Source organism: Ambystoma mexicanum, chromosome 11 (genome assembly GCF_040938575.1).
Source record: "Ambystoma mexicanum isolate Mex_15411 chromosome 11, UKY_AmexF1_1, whole genome shotgun sequence".
NCBI classification, from domain to species: Eukaryota; Metazoa; Chordata; class Amphibia; order Caudata; family Ambystomatidae; genus Ambystoma; species Ambystoma mexicanum.
In genome coordinates this window covers 411,877,459-411,893,681 of record NC_090934.1, presented here as the reverse complement: position 1 = coordinate 411,893,681, position 16,223 = coordinate 411,877,459, and the positions used below count along the sequence as shown (strand labels likewise).

The 16,223-nt window shown below is 49.5% G+C and overlaps 1 protein-coding gene across 9 annotated transcripts in view; it reads left to right on the top strand.

Moving 5' to 3' along the window:
• Positions 1 to 16,223, top strand: part of ATG13 (autophagy related 13) — a 1,946,514-nt gene that overhangs the window by 951,193 nt on the left and 979,098 nt on the right. The window lies entirely within an intron of this gene.

Sequence of the window (16,223 nt, the reverse complement as noted above, 5' to 3'; positions counted from 1 at the left end):
TTGTATGCAGTACCCTTTAGGACCACTACACACAACTAGGACTACAGGTGTAAGCAAAACCAACCTTTGGTATAAGTCTGTACTACACAGCTTTGTGCTAGCGCCGCTGAGCAGTCAGGCTTATCTCAAGAGGGAATGTGAGCTGTAAGGATGTTTCATAGAGGTCTATCATTACAAGTTTTCAAATAAACTCTTATACTCAAGGTTTCTTGGTAAAACATGCGTTCATTTATTTCACAGTCAGTTATAAAACATTCACTAGAAGGAGGCAATCTATATCACACAAAAATACACTTCAGTACTTCACAGTATCCGGTTCTGAGGCATTTAAACTACTTTGAAGGAGGTGCAAAATTGCATTCAGAGCAGTTGAATTAGGAGCAAAAAGGCATAAGTTAATATAACGGATATTACAGTTACTCTTAAACCGTGCAAATAGTTTGAGTTCCCCAGAAGAGTTGATTCAATGCAATAGGTTAGGCCAACGTCAATGGGCTAAAGTCTTGTATAGTATAAAGCAGTTCTGGAAGTTAAACGGAAGAGTCTTTGCCAAAGTTCTCAGAAGTAGTTTGTAAAAGAAAGATTCATATGTTGGGTCACAAGCTGACTAGGCCTGCAAGTTGCCAAAGGTTCAAGCACTTTCGCAGTGAGAGGCAAGTTCTCCTGATCGGGTTTTCACAGTACCTTACAATGAAGAAAAATATGCAGCTGAAGACGTCTGTTCCTGGCAGTTCCTGCCGATCTCGCTGTTCCTGAGCCTCAGTCGTGGGGACAAGAGGGAGGACGTTGGGGGACTCCTGCACTGGGACTTGTCAAAAAGCTGGCAAAGGCAAATCTTCAATTCCGGTAGCTGTAGTCAAGCACACAAACTGGTGTCCTTCTCCCTGGCTATTCGGTTTCCTGCAGCACTCTGAGGAAAATACAGTCGGCTCTGAGAATGGTATCGAGGTGGCTTACAAGTTGATTGGTCCCACCAACTCAAAGGGAGAAGTCGTCCTTGAAGGGCTTTTCTGTCGAGATGAACTTGGCGATTCGTACCTGCAGTGGGGCTTTACCGGGCAAACCAACGGTCCAGGAGTTGCAGCAGCCGTCCTCTTCCAGCTAGTCTTCGGTTCTTTTTCGTTCCAGTGGTCGACTCTGCCTTCCAAGCCAATAGGCTTGCCTTTTATCCAGTTTCCTCCCATTCATTCCAGCCTAGCTGCCACTCACCCAGTAGGGTGGCTGTACTTGGCGGACAGTCAGCCAGCCAATCACGCCAGAGTGCATTTGGGGTCTCCTAGGAGACTAAGCACAGGGAGTTTCGGGCACCCCCTCACTTCCTACCCACCCCAGGCACTCGGGCGCCAGAAGCAGTCTTCAGTCCTGAAGCCCGCCAAAGGCGTAGGAACAAAGGGACCAAACCTGGTTTGGCGCGCAGAGACAAACTCTAGAAGGACCTTTCCAAAAAGAAATGGCAAAAAAAAGAAGACCGGGACCTGTTTAAACAAAGGGGCTCAGACGCCAACTTGAAAAACATGGCTCCTGTGATTTAACGCCACTGGTGTTCGCGGTCTGGAAAAATCATGGTAGTTCGTTGTAAAACCACTGCCACCAGCCATTTCGAGAGGAAGGGGTAGCATTTGACTCCTACATGAGTTTCTAGACATAGGGGATACTAAGTAACCCCTCCAGCACTCTATTGTAAGAAAGGGTGTGCTGGGTCTAGGAATTTGGAAATACTAGTAAAGTCAATTTCACTTTCACAGTAGTTGATCCCAGAGAAGGTATTTAAACCTTAGGACAGCTTAAAAGGGTCGCTGCATTGAGGGTGCTCTGGCACACAAATCAAAAGATGATGCCTATGTAGTTGCCTAAAACTCCACGATCAAAGAAATAAACACTGAAAACATAGTGAAATAAAGTTGAAAGTCCCAAAGCTTAGCAAAAGAGCTCAAGGGCTCTAAGGTAGAGGGAATTGGCACATTTATGAGGATTCTCCCTAACAGTCCCTCTTTCCCAGATCCCTAGGGGGAGGGTCTTGCTTAGTGGGCTCACCTCCTTAGTTTCACAGGGGGTGGCTTCCCCTAAGTGAGAAGGGACGCATTTCCCAGATTCGTCACTGTAGAAACACAGCCAAATTTACTCTGCTCTTTCCTGCTGTCATTCTTTTCAAGCAATGGACTTGCTGCAGTGGACAGTTGGCCATTATTCTAAAAGGTTTTCTTTTTGCTGCTTTCCTCCCATTGACTTCTTTGGGGCATCTTTTCTTTTTGCTTGTTTTGAACCTTGTTCTGGCTTTTTGGAATTAATTAGAGGCGTCTACTTTACTTCCCTTGCCTGTTTTACTCATTCTCATGGGGAAGCTGACTAGTCCCGAAGACTATCAGTACAGAGTAGTGGCGTACCGAATTTCTTCTTTGAGTGAATAATCGGGCTACATTCAGTGAAAATGAAGCTATTCACTTCGGCTGAATACCTGATCGAGTATTTGCTCAAAGCCGAAAGTCTAGTCCCCTTTCTGGGGCTGCAAGTTAAGCCCCCAAACACCTGGTGCTATGGGGTCACAAAGCTTTGCCCTGATGCCCCCCATTATTTTATGTAAAAAAACAAAAAGCACCGCATTGGGGTCACCAGGGCAAGGCCCTGCGACGCCCCACAATTGTTTCATGGGGGTCTCAGGCCTTGCCATGGCAACCCGCCAGGTAAAAAAAAAAAAAAAGTAGCAGGGACTGCACGGTTAAGACCCAGAGACGCATGCAATTGTTGCTGGGGGGTCGCCAGGACTTGACCCAACTGTGCCATTGGTGCTTTCAAAAAAAGAAAGCAAGTCAGCACGGGCCGCCAAGGCAAAACCCGGAAGCTCATGCTATTGTTGCTGGGGGGCATCGCTATGCCCTGCCCAGGCAGACCTCAGGCAGTGGCGTAACACAAAATGTGGGGGCCCCCCTGCGAGCCATGCTGAGGGGGCCCCCCAACTCGGCAACAAATCACGGGTTGCGCCACACTCTGGGCCGGCCTAGACTGTCACGCTTGCACAATACGCATGAACGTGCTGCTGAAGGGGTATGCCGCACACTGCACTAGGAAAAAGATATAAATATGTGTTTTAATGCAATATACATCACACTTTCTGAGATAAATTGGCTATAAAGCCAGAGTGTTTGCAATTGTTTTGTAGGGTAACACAATCCAATACATGCAAGTCACCAACAGTGCACAGGAACATTAATGCTTCCAACTGGCTGCACAATGTAGACCAGTGTAAACACATAATAACATTATAGTACAGAATGCCAGGCCACATTTAGACATACCTAGACTGTTTTCAGCAAAATGCCAGTCAAAGCAATAACACTCATCAAGAAGAGAGCACACAATAAAGCATGTGTCTCCATGGCCTCGATCAACACAGCCAAAATCTTTAAAATCTGCAAGGAACTGGTCAATCCTGTTGTGGTCTATACCTCTTCTGTTCCCTCCCATGCCCTCTGTACAGCTCTGGCCTCTCATTTCTCTGCTTAATCTCAGGACATCCTGTCCTCTATGTCCTCTTCCTCTCTCGGCCCATTTTGGCCATCTCTTCTCTCCTCCTCCTTTTTCCTCTTTCTCTCTGACAACACCTGACGAGGTTTCTAGACAAGTCCGATCTATGAAAGTGTCGTCCAAACAGGTGCTCCGCTGCTCCTCCAGAACCATCAAAGCCCATATTGACACCCTCGCTCCAGCCTTGGCCGATTTCTGTAATCACTCTTTCGCCACTGCAATGTTCCCCTCTCCCTTTGAGCAGTCCCTTGTGCACCCACTCCTCAAGAAGCAGTCTGCTGATCCTACCTGCTGGAAAACTATCGCTCATTCTCCACCTTTCCTGAGCAAACTCTTGGAAAAGCTTGCCATCTCCCAGCTTACTCTCCACACTGAATCTGTTGGTTGTCTCCATGACCATCATTCTGGCTTCAGAGCTGCCAGAGGCATGGAAACTGCTCTCCTTAACACCTGTGCTGCTCTCTAACCTTGATTCCAGCATTCCTTCTATTCTCATCCTTCATCTTTCCTCTGCTTTCGACAGGGTCAACATCGCCATCCTGATCAATCGACTCTGTGAGAACCTGGGCATCACAGATCAGACCCTAGAGTGACTGACCTACTTCCACTTGGACCGCCACTCCGCTCCCAGGTTGATCGTGGTCCCATTCTCTCTGCCACCTCTCTCTACCTGTGGCATTCCCCAGGGCTCTATCCTCTCACGCTGGTTTTTCAACCTCTACTTGGCCACTTTGGCCTCCTTGATCTCTACCTTATCCTCTAACTTTTAGTGTTGTGCGGATGACTCAGCTTTCCTTCAGGCTCCCCTCATCCTCCTCTCCTCTCTTGCACATTCCTGACTGTCTATCCACGATTCAGGATTGGCGCGCCTCCAACAATCTCTGCCTTAATGCCAGTAAGACAGAGATCCTTCTCATTGGGACCCTTGCCACTGTGTTTCCTCTCTCACTATAGCAGACCACCTTGGGCCCTCTTCCTTTGCCTTCCTGCGAGGCAAAAAACCTTGGTGTCATCTTCAACGCCACACTCTCTTTCTCTCCTAACATCTCGGACATCACCAAGAAGTCCCACTACCAGCTGCTCCTCCTCAAAGGGACTCTTCCCTTTCTCACTCTCCACCAGAAGCTCACTGTCTCTAAGCTGGACTACAGCCACTTTCTCAATCTGTCTTCCTCTAGTCTCCTTCATCTGCAAATAATCCAGAACAGGACTGCAAGACTTAGCCTTGGCCTCAAGCCCTGGGATTGTATTTCTCCAGCCCTGAAATCTCTCCACTGGCTGCAAGGATCAAGTTCAAGAACCTTTGCATTGCCCACAAGGCTTTCTGGGGCCAGTGCCAACACTAAATCCAACGCTCTCTTCCAAAATACCTTCTTTCTCTAACCCTTCACTCAGCTACCTCCAACTCTCTAAGGCTTAGACATTTCTCCAGGCAGAGAGTGGGGGTAGACCTCTCTCCTCTGCTGGTGCCTCCAACTGGAATGGCCTCCCTGCCCCTCTCAAACTTGAGGCGGACAACCTGAAGTTTCGGAAGCAGCTAAAAGCTTTCCTCTTCTCTGCTGCTTTCGCTCTCTCTCCCCCCTGCTGACCTACCTGAACTACATGTCTGCTGTACTGACTGGCTGCTTGGCTACCCTCAGAGTCTCTCTGAGCCCAGGCTCTTTCTTGGTCACCCTTGCACTGCCTCCGGGCCTACCATGCACTTAGGGGCTGTAACTGTAACCCTGCAGTCCATTGTTCTCCTTGCACAACCAATAGCTGCTCTGCCCTGGCTGCACTTACTGAGAGCATTGCTGCCCTGTTTTCCCCTCCCCTCCCCTCTCACTTGCACTTCCCTGCTCCCTTTTCCCTTGCACTTCTCGTTCTCACAATGACACAAGGCCTAGTGAGATTGTTTGTCTTGTCCTCCCTCTATCATCCCTCCCTTGTGTACGCTTGTGTACAGACGCATTATAAATGACTTGAATCACATCATATCATTTTATCACAGATGCCCAGAAAAATATACAATGCCGCAGTAAGAAATGGCTAGACTGGCAGCACCCAAATGCCAATCTAGCCAGGTAATTAAAGTTAGCAGGACTACTTTATCAGACATGTCCAGTTAAAAGAAAGTCATACCAAACTGAGGAATGACTAGACTGGCTAAATCAAAATGCCTCTCTAGCCACTAATACCACATATCATGCCTGCTTAGCCTGGACATGGACAACCATTATGACTTATCACACAATCCTGCCTCCCCACACATCCACTCTCCCTCCCACCCACCACCCCAACCTCCACAATCAGCTCCTTGGCCCAGAATTACCTCTGCGTCCCTCTTCCTTGTCCCAGAGCTTTCGTATGAGGCTCCTTGCCTCATAGGTAAGTACTGGGATGAGGAACAGTGGGACTAGGATTGATGAAGATTACAGGTAGCTAAATCAGGCATTACCTCCATGTTACCTCTACCTCTTCCCAGTACTTTTGTATGAGGCAGAGTGCTTCAAACACACGTACTGCCTCGTATATAAGTACTGGGACGAGGAAGAATAGGGCTAGGAGTAAGCAAGGCATTAAACACAAGTAGTAGCGCAACACCATTGAGTTGACTGGGCTTCAGCACTACCCCCCCTGACATTTTGGGCTATATTGACTCAACTTGACTAACCTTTAGAGCAGTTGCCAGACCGAACAGGACACAGATTTTTTAAGAACCCAGCAATTACCAACGTAAAGTATTTCACTGTTAGTACCTGCATTCAAATTCCACATTGTTTAGGCGATTGAAATCGTGATGTGGGTTTAGTACTTGCATGCCAGGGGAGTGATTGGTAGGGTAGAGGTGGAACAGGAGACTTATAGGAGAGAGTTAACTGCTTGTAACATTGAATCTGCACTAGAATAGTCTCATTAAAATGCGTAAATAATTTGGATGCGCCCACACAAATAAGTTTCCCCCTCCCCACCGCATGTGAAGTTAGCGCCTCTCCCAACATTTGAAGGGTTAGCCCCCCCGAAATGAAGGTTTTCTTGTGCCCCTGTACACAAGCACACACACCATTCACCTTATACACACACCCAGTCATCCACACATTTAAGTGTGCACCCTTTCACCATACACACACAGGCAGCCGGCTGTACATTTGAGTGTGCACCCTTTCACCATAGACTCATACACGCACACCTCATGGAGTTGAGGGGGGCCCTATAACTTAAAAAAGAAATTGGGGCTCATTACGGGTCCAGCGGTAACCGTGCCGGTGCTACCGGCGGGTTGCCGCCAGACCCATAAAAAATTACTATGGCCTGACTTCCCGGTGCCACCGTGCTATTTCAAGTCCGGCGGCTGGGAAATCAGGTGCCGGTAATTTCGTTAAACCCCAGACTCCACGGGAATGGGGACACAGAAGCACCTGCACCATTGTTAACGGTGCCGGTGCTTCCGTGACAGGTCTGCCTACCGTGGCTGCTGTGCCTGGCAGGGTCAGACCTGTCGGGCACGGCAGCCCCACCAGGCAGACCTGTAATATGCCGGTCCGGAAACAACAGTGCCTGTAAGCTTACCAGCACCGTTGTTTCCGGACCGGCATGGTCAGAATGAGCCCCATTGTTTCTTTTTTAAGTCACTATAACTTCATTAAGAAATTATTTCAGTTAAGGACCGAACCATAATCAAAATGATTTCTTTATGATGGCTGAGTGGCTTCAAAAACAAACAATTTCTTTTTGAAGGCATAAGGTTCCCCCCCCCCCCCCCACCCCATGACATGGAGGCCTCCAGCCTAGGGTCTTCCATGTCATGGGGTACGGGGGCCCTCAGACTTCAAAAAGAAAGTTTCTTTTTGTAGTCACTCTGCCTTCATAAAGAAATTATTTCTGTTACAGAAATGTTCTTTATGAATGCAGAGTGAATTTCAAAAGAAACTTTTTTTTTTTTTTTTAGAAATTTTTTTTTTTAGAAATTTTTTTTTTTTACTGGGGCCCCCTCCCAGCCATGTGCTGGTGGGGCCCCCCCGCACCACGGGGGCTGCGGGGGCCCCTGTTACGCCAGTGACCATAGGCCGTTTTATGCAAAAGTAAGCAGCAGGTCCACTAGGGCAAGACTCGGCAACCCCCACCATTGTGGCTGAGTGAGAAAATAATGCAGCATCCGTGGCTGCCAGGCTAATTGTTGCTGTGGGATCGTCGGGCCTTGCCCTGGCAGCGGTCCCTATGTAATTTAACACAAATGCAGCATAAGGGGAAGATGAGGCAAAGCCTGGTGACACGTAATTAAAATACAAAAGAATTTGGCTGTGGTGCACCAAGGTAAGGCCCACTGACAGGCCCCCCCCCCCCCCCACCCTACAACATTTGGAGGGTATGGGGTGTCACCAGGCTTTGCCCTAGCGGACCACGTATTTTGACATTGAAAACTCTGTGCAACAGGAGTTTAAAGAACCCATTAACTGTCTCCAGGCAAATTTAGCCGATTAGTAAATTCACTAGTCGGTACAGCCCTAGTACTGAGAGACTGTCTCTCTTTGTGAGTCTTTGTATTGATACAATTGCCTATATCACCTTACAGTGAAGTTCAGTTAGGATACTTGGTATTCTCATCTTTTTATATAATGACGTTTTGGTTATTTTTACAATCTGCCTAAGACAAGCTGGTGGCAGTTGTGATATTTTTACTGTTTGTGATACTTTTGACTTGGTTGGCTATTCAAGCGCCCCAAGATGGCATGCCACAAGGTTTTTCGTTGTTCTTTGGCCATAGTTTTGCTTGGCCTTCTTACTGCCTTCTCAGGTCAGGAAATACTTAATATGGAAATCTATTTTCTGGGGAAAGCTGTCTTTTGTGAGTTGAGGGGCGTTTTTGTGCATGCACCACAGTAGGGGGCAGGGACTGCCTATTCCCAATTCACATCTCTGTTGCTGGAATGTCTGTTGCTGGGCAGATCTGATATGACTGGGGCCACCCTTACCTTTCATGGACTTGGGCTTTCTCCTAGCCTGAGTCTTGGATAAAAGGTGGTCTCCTGCAATAGTTCTTCAGAGCATCGCTGGAGCCAAGACTTCTACGAACAAGAGCAGCACACTCACACGTCAACCTCTGCAGCTGACCAGGTTCAACTCCAGTGCTGGCCCAGGAAAGCCCTGCTCCTCCATACTGATCTCAAGAAGCCCTTTGTTGGTGCTTCGAACCCTGGACCAGTGGGAACAACCAGCATTGACCCCTGCTTGAGGATCTGTGCGTGCTGAGCCCTTGAAAATGTCCCTGGCCCAACTGCTGGACTGACTAGATCTCTGCTGGGCCACCTGAATGCAGCCATCGCCATTCCAAGCAAATCCTTGGAATTTTGCAGATCTTCAGCTACTGCCACAAGGTGCCTGTTCATGCTTTTTCCTGTCTCACAACAAGGAAAGCTGTGCTGGACTTGCCCCTGTGTTCGTCGCTGGATGATCGCCTGTCGCATCCCGACCGTGATGACCTCTGCTGAAACCTTTTGTGTGTTGTAATGGAAACTGCCTGTAACCGATTTCTAAGGACCACAACCAACAGAAATTAAATCCCACGACCGAAAGCAACCTCTCTGTCCTAGATGTGTAGATGACCTTCACAAAATGATTCAAGACAGAAGAACAAGCATGCAACAGATTCTGGAACCTCTACAAGTGGTCACCGGAGAACTCTGTGCCAGAGGGGGAAAGTCTACGTACCTCTCACTGCTCTACTTCCCACTACCTCTTGCTGCTCTCCTTCCCACTTCTTTGCTGTCTCCCATAGGATAGCGAGCATAAAGTCCTGACCCATATTCACTCTCACCTGACTTTTGGTAGTAGGATAAGTGTCAATGATCCCTCCCTAGGCCTTATTTAGTGCGTTGGGATTGAGTTGAATATTTACCTGAACTTGAATTTTTAGACTCTAATTAATCATAACCATCGGCACTACACATCTCTATATAAACCTACCTGAAAAGTATCTACTTTGGAACCAGTGACTTTTGGACACAAGACCACACACTGTGTTAGCGTTGGATTTATTATTCTGATGAATTTTTTCTTATCTTACGTCCCGTCCCCTTTCCTCCATACTGCATGGGCGTCCCTCGAGAGGGACAGGAGACGGAACCTTTTTTACCAGAAAAAAACGTCTTCCCCTTTAAATTTAGAGGGCGTACGGGTGTGGCCCTGGGAGCATGTGCTCTACTCTGCCCTCCGGTACCACACTTCAGTCCCCTTTTGGTGTCGACAGTAACGGGCCGATTTCACCAGTGCTCCTGGGTTTGGCTTCGGCCATGTAATTCCCTGTGCTCTTCCCCGGATACTTTCTTCTGTCTTTTTGTCTTCTTTAATCAATCAGATACTCGGTCCTCTGGCGGCACGCTCCTCCCTGGCGCATGTCGCCTCCAGAGGACTTGAAAGACTTCATCAAACATAGGTCAAGGCCCAAGGTAGGGCCACTCTTTTCCAGTGCACCCCACAAGGGAGACTCCTTCCCAAGGAAACGCCCGAACGGAAGTAACCTCTCAGGTTCTCACACCAGCATGGGTACCGAGGCTAGTTTAGCTACTGGCTGCCAGGCCAAGGGGTCTGTAGATCGTTCCAGAGACAGTGCTGAGGAACTGCAAGGTTCTATTACCGGGTGTACGCCCTTGTACTGGCAGCATGGGCGAGGGGGCGCCTGCACACAGCACTACCGGCGACTCTGCCGAGGCGGCACGCCTACCAGGTCTCGGCCTGAGGTGCAGGGTAGGTCTCATGCTCCATTGTCTAGAGTCCTGAAGGAGGCTGGGCCCAGTGAACCAGGCAGCATGACTTCAGCACGTGGCATGCAGCTTGACAGGATGGCCGTTCGTCTGAGACTGCACCAAGGAACGGAGCAGGTGAAAGAAGGAGTGTTAAGGTGGGACTGGTGTCAACCAGGTATGTGGCCTACAGTTTATCCATCAGCAGCTCAGGGCAGGTTTCCTCTGCGGCCATCTAGACAGAATACGCAACAGACACCAGCAGCTGCCCGCTATCCCGTCCATATCACCTGCCACCCCACCGGCCTTCAAGGATAGGTTCTTTGAAAGATTCCTCGTGCTCATGAGATCTCCTCAGATGGGGACCACCCTCAAGGATGCCATCAGGCACATGCTCCCTCTGACCCCTCGGCCCCCACCCTTGGTCATTCCTCCTATGGCTCCAGCGCCGCAGGCCCCAGTGCAGCCCCCGATGCCCACGCTGACTCCTTCGATTCCAGCTCCCCTGCCTCCCACAGTTCAGGCAGTTCCATACCAGCCTCTGCTGCAGCCTCTGGCTCCGGACTCCACACCTCAGCCCTTGGCACCCAGCACTCCTCCACCCTCGCCGGACCAGCCGGACGCCTAGGTGGACACAGATGAGGAAGAAGACCCCGACACACCATCGTCAGCCATGGCCTTCCACAAACGACTTGCAGGCCTGGCAGAGTACTTGGGCTTTCCTCAACCCGAAGTTGAACAACCAGAGGCAGGTGTGCTTACCGAGGTCCTCACTCTACGCCCCTCGGCTAGAACGGGGAGCCCAATGCAAAAGTATGTTGTCGCCTTGGTTAAAAAGGGGTGGCTCAAACCCCACTCGGTCCGCCCGGTCAATCGACTGTACAAATGTAGACAAATGGAGGGGGATTCACTCTTTCTGTCGGGCCACCCTCAACTGCACTCTTCAGTGATTGCTGCGGCGTTGCTCTACTCAAAGCCTCAGTCGTCATCGGCCACCTCGCCGCTGCTAGGCAAGGAGGAGAAGATCTTGGAGGCGTACGGGAAGAAGCTTTATTCCAACACTTCGCTGCATCTTCGTCAAGCCAACGCGGATGCCATGCTGGCCGCCGTTAACCAGACGCTTTGGCAGGAAATTGATATTGATATTTTATTTGTATCTCGCTCGTACAATGTGTTTCGGAGCGTGACAAGGCAAGGGAGGGGAACAAGGGAGAACAAAAACAACTACCTTACTAGGCTCAGTGACATTGAGAACGCGCAAGTGCATGGGCGAGGGAAAGGGGAAAAGTGCATGGAAGGGGGGAGAAGTGGAAAGTGAGGAGCAAAGGAAAAACAGATAAATAATAAAATAAATAATAAAATGCAACAAACAATGGTAGTGCAGCCAGCAAGTGGCAAGTGCTGTGTTTAAGGCAGCAGACAGGGTATATCTGATAAGTGCAGGACAGAAGGGGAGGGGGGGCTGTATGTTACAGATACAGACCCCAGTGCAAGGGATTGCCAGGGGGAAGTGCGGGTGGTGGCAGGGTGAGCAGGTACCTGGGCCCGGAAGTCAGAGGTTAGGCCAGGTGCTCGGTGCCGAGAGAGAGATCAGCAGGGGTGAAGAGGGGCGAAGGCAGAAGCAAAGAGGAAGGTCTTGAGGTGCTTCCGGAACCAGAGATGGTTCTCCTCAAGTTTCAGAGTGGCAGGGAGACTGTTCCAGAGGGAGGCCCCAGCCGAAGACCAATATCTACCCCCAGCTCATTTCTTTGACAAATGACTGACCCTGAGGGAGGTAGAGGAGCAAAGGGAGGTATTTACGGAGGGGGAGCTGAAGGTATTTTGGACCCAGGCCCCAAGAAGCCTTGTGGACAATGCAAAGGGTTTTGAATTTAATCCTTGCATCCACTGTGAGCCAGTGAAGAGATTTCAGGGCTGGAGAGATACGATCCCAGGGCTTGAGGCCAAGGACAATTCTCGCAGTCTTGTTCTGGATGAGTTGGAAAGGGCAGAGAGTAGAGGCAGGTAGATTTAGAAAGAGGCTGTTAAAATAGTCCAACCTAGAGAGAACCAGGGCTCTGGAGACAGTGAGCTTCTGGGGGAAGGAGAGGAAAGGCAGAGTACCTCTGAGGAGGTGCAGAAGGAAATTTGACTTTTTAGAGACATCAAAGATGTGGGCAGAGAAGGAAAGCGTGGAATCAAAGATGACCCTGAGGTTCTTAGCCACGCAGGTGGGGTAGGAGGAGGGCCAAATGAGGCTGGCCAGAGAGTGAAGGGAAAGGAGGGTGAAGGTGTGCCGATGAGGAGGGACTCCGTCTTGCTGGCATTCAAGCAGAGATTGTTGGTGGCACACCAATCCTGAATAGGATTGCAGATAGGCAATCGGAGATGAGAGAAGGAGAGGAGGTGGCCGAGGGAAGCCTGAAAATGAGTTGAGGTTAATCAGCATAGCACTGTTAATTGGAGCAGAAAATGGCAATGCGGTGGGCGAGGGTTGCCAGGTATTGGTGGAAAAGACAGGGCGAGAGGTCAGACCCCTGTGGAGCACCGCAGATAGAAAGGGAGATGGAAGAAAGGAAGGGCCCAAGTTGGACCTGGGAGGGCCGATCAGAAAGGAAAGAGGTCAGCCAGGCCAGAGCCTGATGGGTGATACCCAGGTTGTCACAGAGACGGTTGAGCAGGATGGTATGATTGACTTTGTCGAAGGCAGAAGAGGTATTGATTATGGATGAGGACAGAGTGAATGTTGGAGTCAAGGTTGGAGAGCAAATCTTCACGGATATCGGGAGAGCAGTTTCCATGCTTCTGGCAGCTTTAAAGCCAGACTGATGGTCATGAAGACAGCCAACAGAATCAGAATGAAGGGTAAGCTGTGAGATGACCACTTTTTCCCAGAGTTTGCCCAGAAAAGGAGTAATGGAAATTGGGCGATAGTCAGGCAACAATGATCAGCTGTGGGTTTCTTGAGAAGAGGATGCACAAGAGAGTGCTTCAGAGGAGAGGGGAAGGCTCCTGAGGCAAAGGAGAGGTTGCAGAAATCGGCAAGGGACGTGGTGAGGGTATGAATGTGGTCCTTGATTGTTTTAGAAGGACAGGGATGAACCTCTTTTGAAGAGGCTTTCATAGATCGGACTTGTCTAGTGGACCTCATCAGGGGAGAAAAGAGGAAAGGACGAGAAAGAGGGTGAGGCGGTGGCTGAAGGAGGGTCAGAGTTCACAGAAGGAGAGGGGAGGAGAGAGGAGGGAGAGGAGAGGGTGGACAGGATGTCCTGTGTTTTAGAGATGAAGTGAGAGGCAAGGGCATTGCAAAGGACCTGGGAGGCAAAAGGAGGGGTAGAGACTGCAGCAGGGTTGGCCAGCTCCTTGTAGATTTTAAAGAGTTCAGCCGAGTTGTTAGATGCCGCAGATACACAGGCATGGATGTGGGCTCTCTTCTTGGTTTGGACAGAGAGTCAGTATTGCCTTTGGAGCAGGCGACAATCCAGTTTGTCAGAGGATGAACAAGAAGACCTCCCTTTCCTCTCAGCCACCTTACACTTAAGTGTAGCTAGGTCTGGGTCATACCAAGAATTGCACTTGGCTTTGGGCTTCAAACGGGTCCTCATGACGGGGGCAAGAGCATCAAGAGTATCAGAAATAGAAGAGTAGAGCAAAGACAGGGCTGTGTGAGGATGTGAATCAGCGGAGGTGGGGCGGGGGGGAAGAAGGTGACGGTGAATGTCTCCAATGATGCACGCTTCATGGGCCAGATGTCCGTGAAGGTAGGTAGCAGTGTTTTCGGTAGACTTGGCCTGGGGGGAAGAGAGGGAGAGATGAGAGGAGGGAGTGATCACTCCAAGAGAGAAGAGTGTTCAGAGGGATGGCGAGGGGGAGGTCGAAGGAGATCAAGACATCAATTGTGTGCCCTGCAGAGTGAGTCAGGCCAACGGGAGGATAGAAAGGGAGAGGAAGTCGCAGAGGTCACGGAAGAGTACATAGGAGTAACGAGGAGAGTCTATATGGATATTGAGGTCACCAAAGAGGAAGAGTTGAGTGGTGGTGCCCAGGAGGGAGGAGAGGTCAGCCCATTCAGAGAGAAAATAGGTGATTTAACCAGGAGGCTGGTAGATAGTAGCCACGTTAAGAGAATGGCTAGGAAAGAGAGCCTGCAGACAAGGCATTCAAAAGAGGGTAACTCTGAGTGGGAATGATGGAGGCAGGAATCCACTCAGAAAAGATCAACGGCTACACCCCCTCTGGACTGGGAGGATCTGGTTGGGGAGAGGATTTTGTAGCCATCAGGGAGGAGAGTGTCAAAGCTTGTGACGGAGCTGACCGTGAACCATGTCTCAGTAAGACGGAGGACATTAAGGTCAAGTTCTTCAAGGAGGTGGCAGGTGTTAGAGGAGTGTTTGACGGCAGAGCGAGAGTTGAGAGTGGCAAGATGAAGAAGGTTGCCAGCCTTAAAGACCTTCTGGGATGGGTACAAATCAGAGGTACCCCCTGCGGAGGAGGAGACTGAGGAGGAGACTGAGGTGGAAGAAAGAGAGGGCAAGGTAGCCAAGGGTGGGAGAGTAGGGGGCAGCAGGAGAAGAAAGGAAATTGATGCAGTGAGGGAAGCGCCTATCAAAGAGGAGAAGATTGGCCTGAGGGCCTTGGACCATGACGGTGCCAATAAGGTAGACATTAATGACGACTTCAGAGTCGTCGAAGGAAGCCATGAGAACTTCCCAGCGGGTGCCACCATTAATGGGAGAGGAGGAGACAAGACGGAGCACAGAGATCATATGAAGCGTCCATTGATCTGGGGAAGGAACAACAAAGAGGATGTTGGTGCGGGATATCCTTTTTGAACTTCTTCCTACCAGACTTAGTGAGAATGGAAGGATAGTCAATGGAGAAGCAGTTGGAAAATGTAGGAGAGACAGAAAGCGCCATAGGAGTGGTAGCGAGGAAAAGCAGGAGAAGCAGGGGGTTGGGTGGGGGGGAAGGCAGGTAAGAGTGTAACAACGAGCAGTGAAGTCACTGGGCCGGCAAGTTACAGAGAAGCCACAGTTAGAAGCGTAGTGCAGAGCAAGTTAGCAAACTACAGCAAGATTTGACTTTTATACCAAAAAGCAAAAACAGCACGATCTGACTTTTAAACCAAAAAGCAAAAACAGTAAGATTTGACTTTCCAATTGGGTTCAAATGTTAGCAAAGGGTCTAAAATCCAGTGCAAATCAGAATGTAAATGTAAACATGAGAGAAACAAGTAGACGGGACAGTGAAAGTCAAAAGGGGGTAAGAGTGAGTCCAGAAGGAGGGAACTAACCCATAGTTCAGGAGATGAAAATGTCAAGGCAATCTGGATTTCTTGGAAGAGTGAGGTCGCAGCATTGTTGAAGTTAAGGTTCTAGGGTGCAGGGAGGATCCTAAGTAGTGTTCTAGTAGCGGACAGGGTGCAGACAGGGGCCTTAGGAGTGGGCCTTTGGCGAGAGGGCCGGCTGAAGCTTGCCGGTCCCCAATTGGCTAGGAAAGTCACTTGACATCCAATGAAAATGCAGGAGGAGAGAAGGCAGCTTGGTAAACATTGCCTTAAATAAAGCACAGAACAGGGTGGCCATCTTGAAAGCAGCACATGGTGTCCAGTAAAGAAGGCAAAATCAAATCAACTCAAAGTATTTCAAGCAGCAGGCAGCAAGTTGTAAAAAAAAAAGGACTGCCGGTAGCACAATGAAAAAGCACTGATTTTCGCACAGAAATACAATGTTCTTTTTTGGAAATTCTGTCCCAAATTACTTTGTTTTCCCCTGGAGGTGCAGAAGCAGTCCCGTTTCAAGGCGGGACTGGCAGACGCTAAAATGGTGTCAAAAGACATCATGGAGTCAATCTCTGGCTGGACCATATGCATCGCCACGGACATGAGAAGGACTGCCTGGCTTCGGGCTACTAAATTCAACCCTGACGTCCAGGAAAGCATGTTGGACCTTCCATTCCAGGGTATTGACCTCTTTTACTCCACCACCGATGGGGAGCTAGATA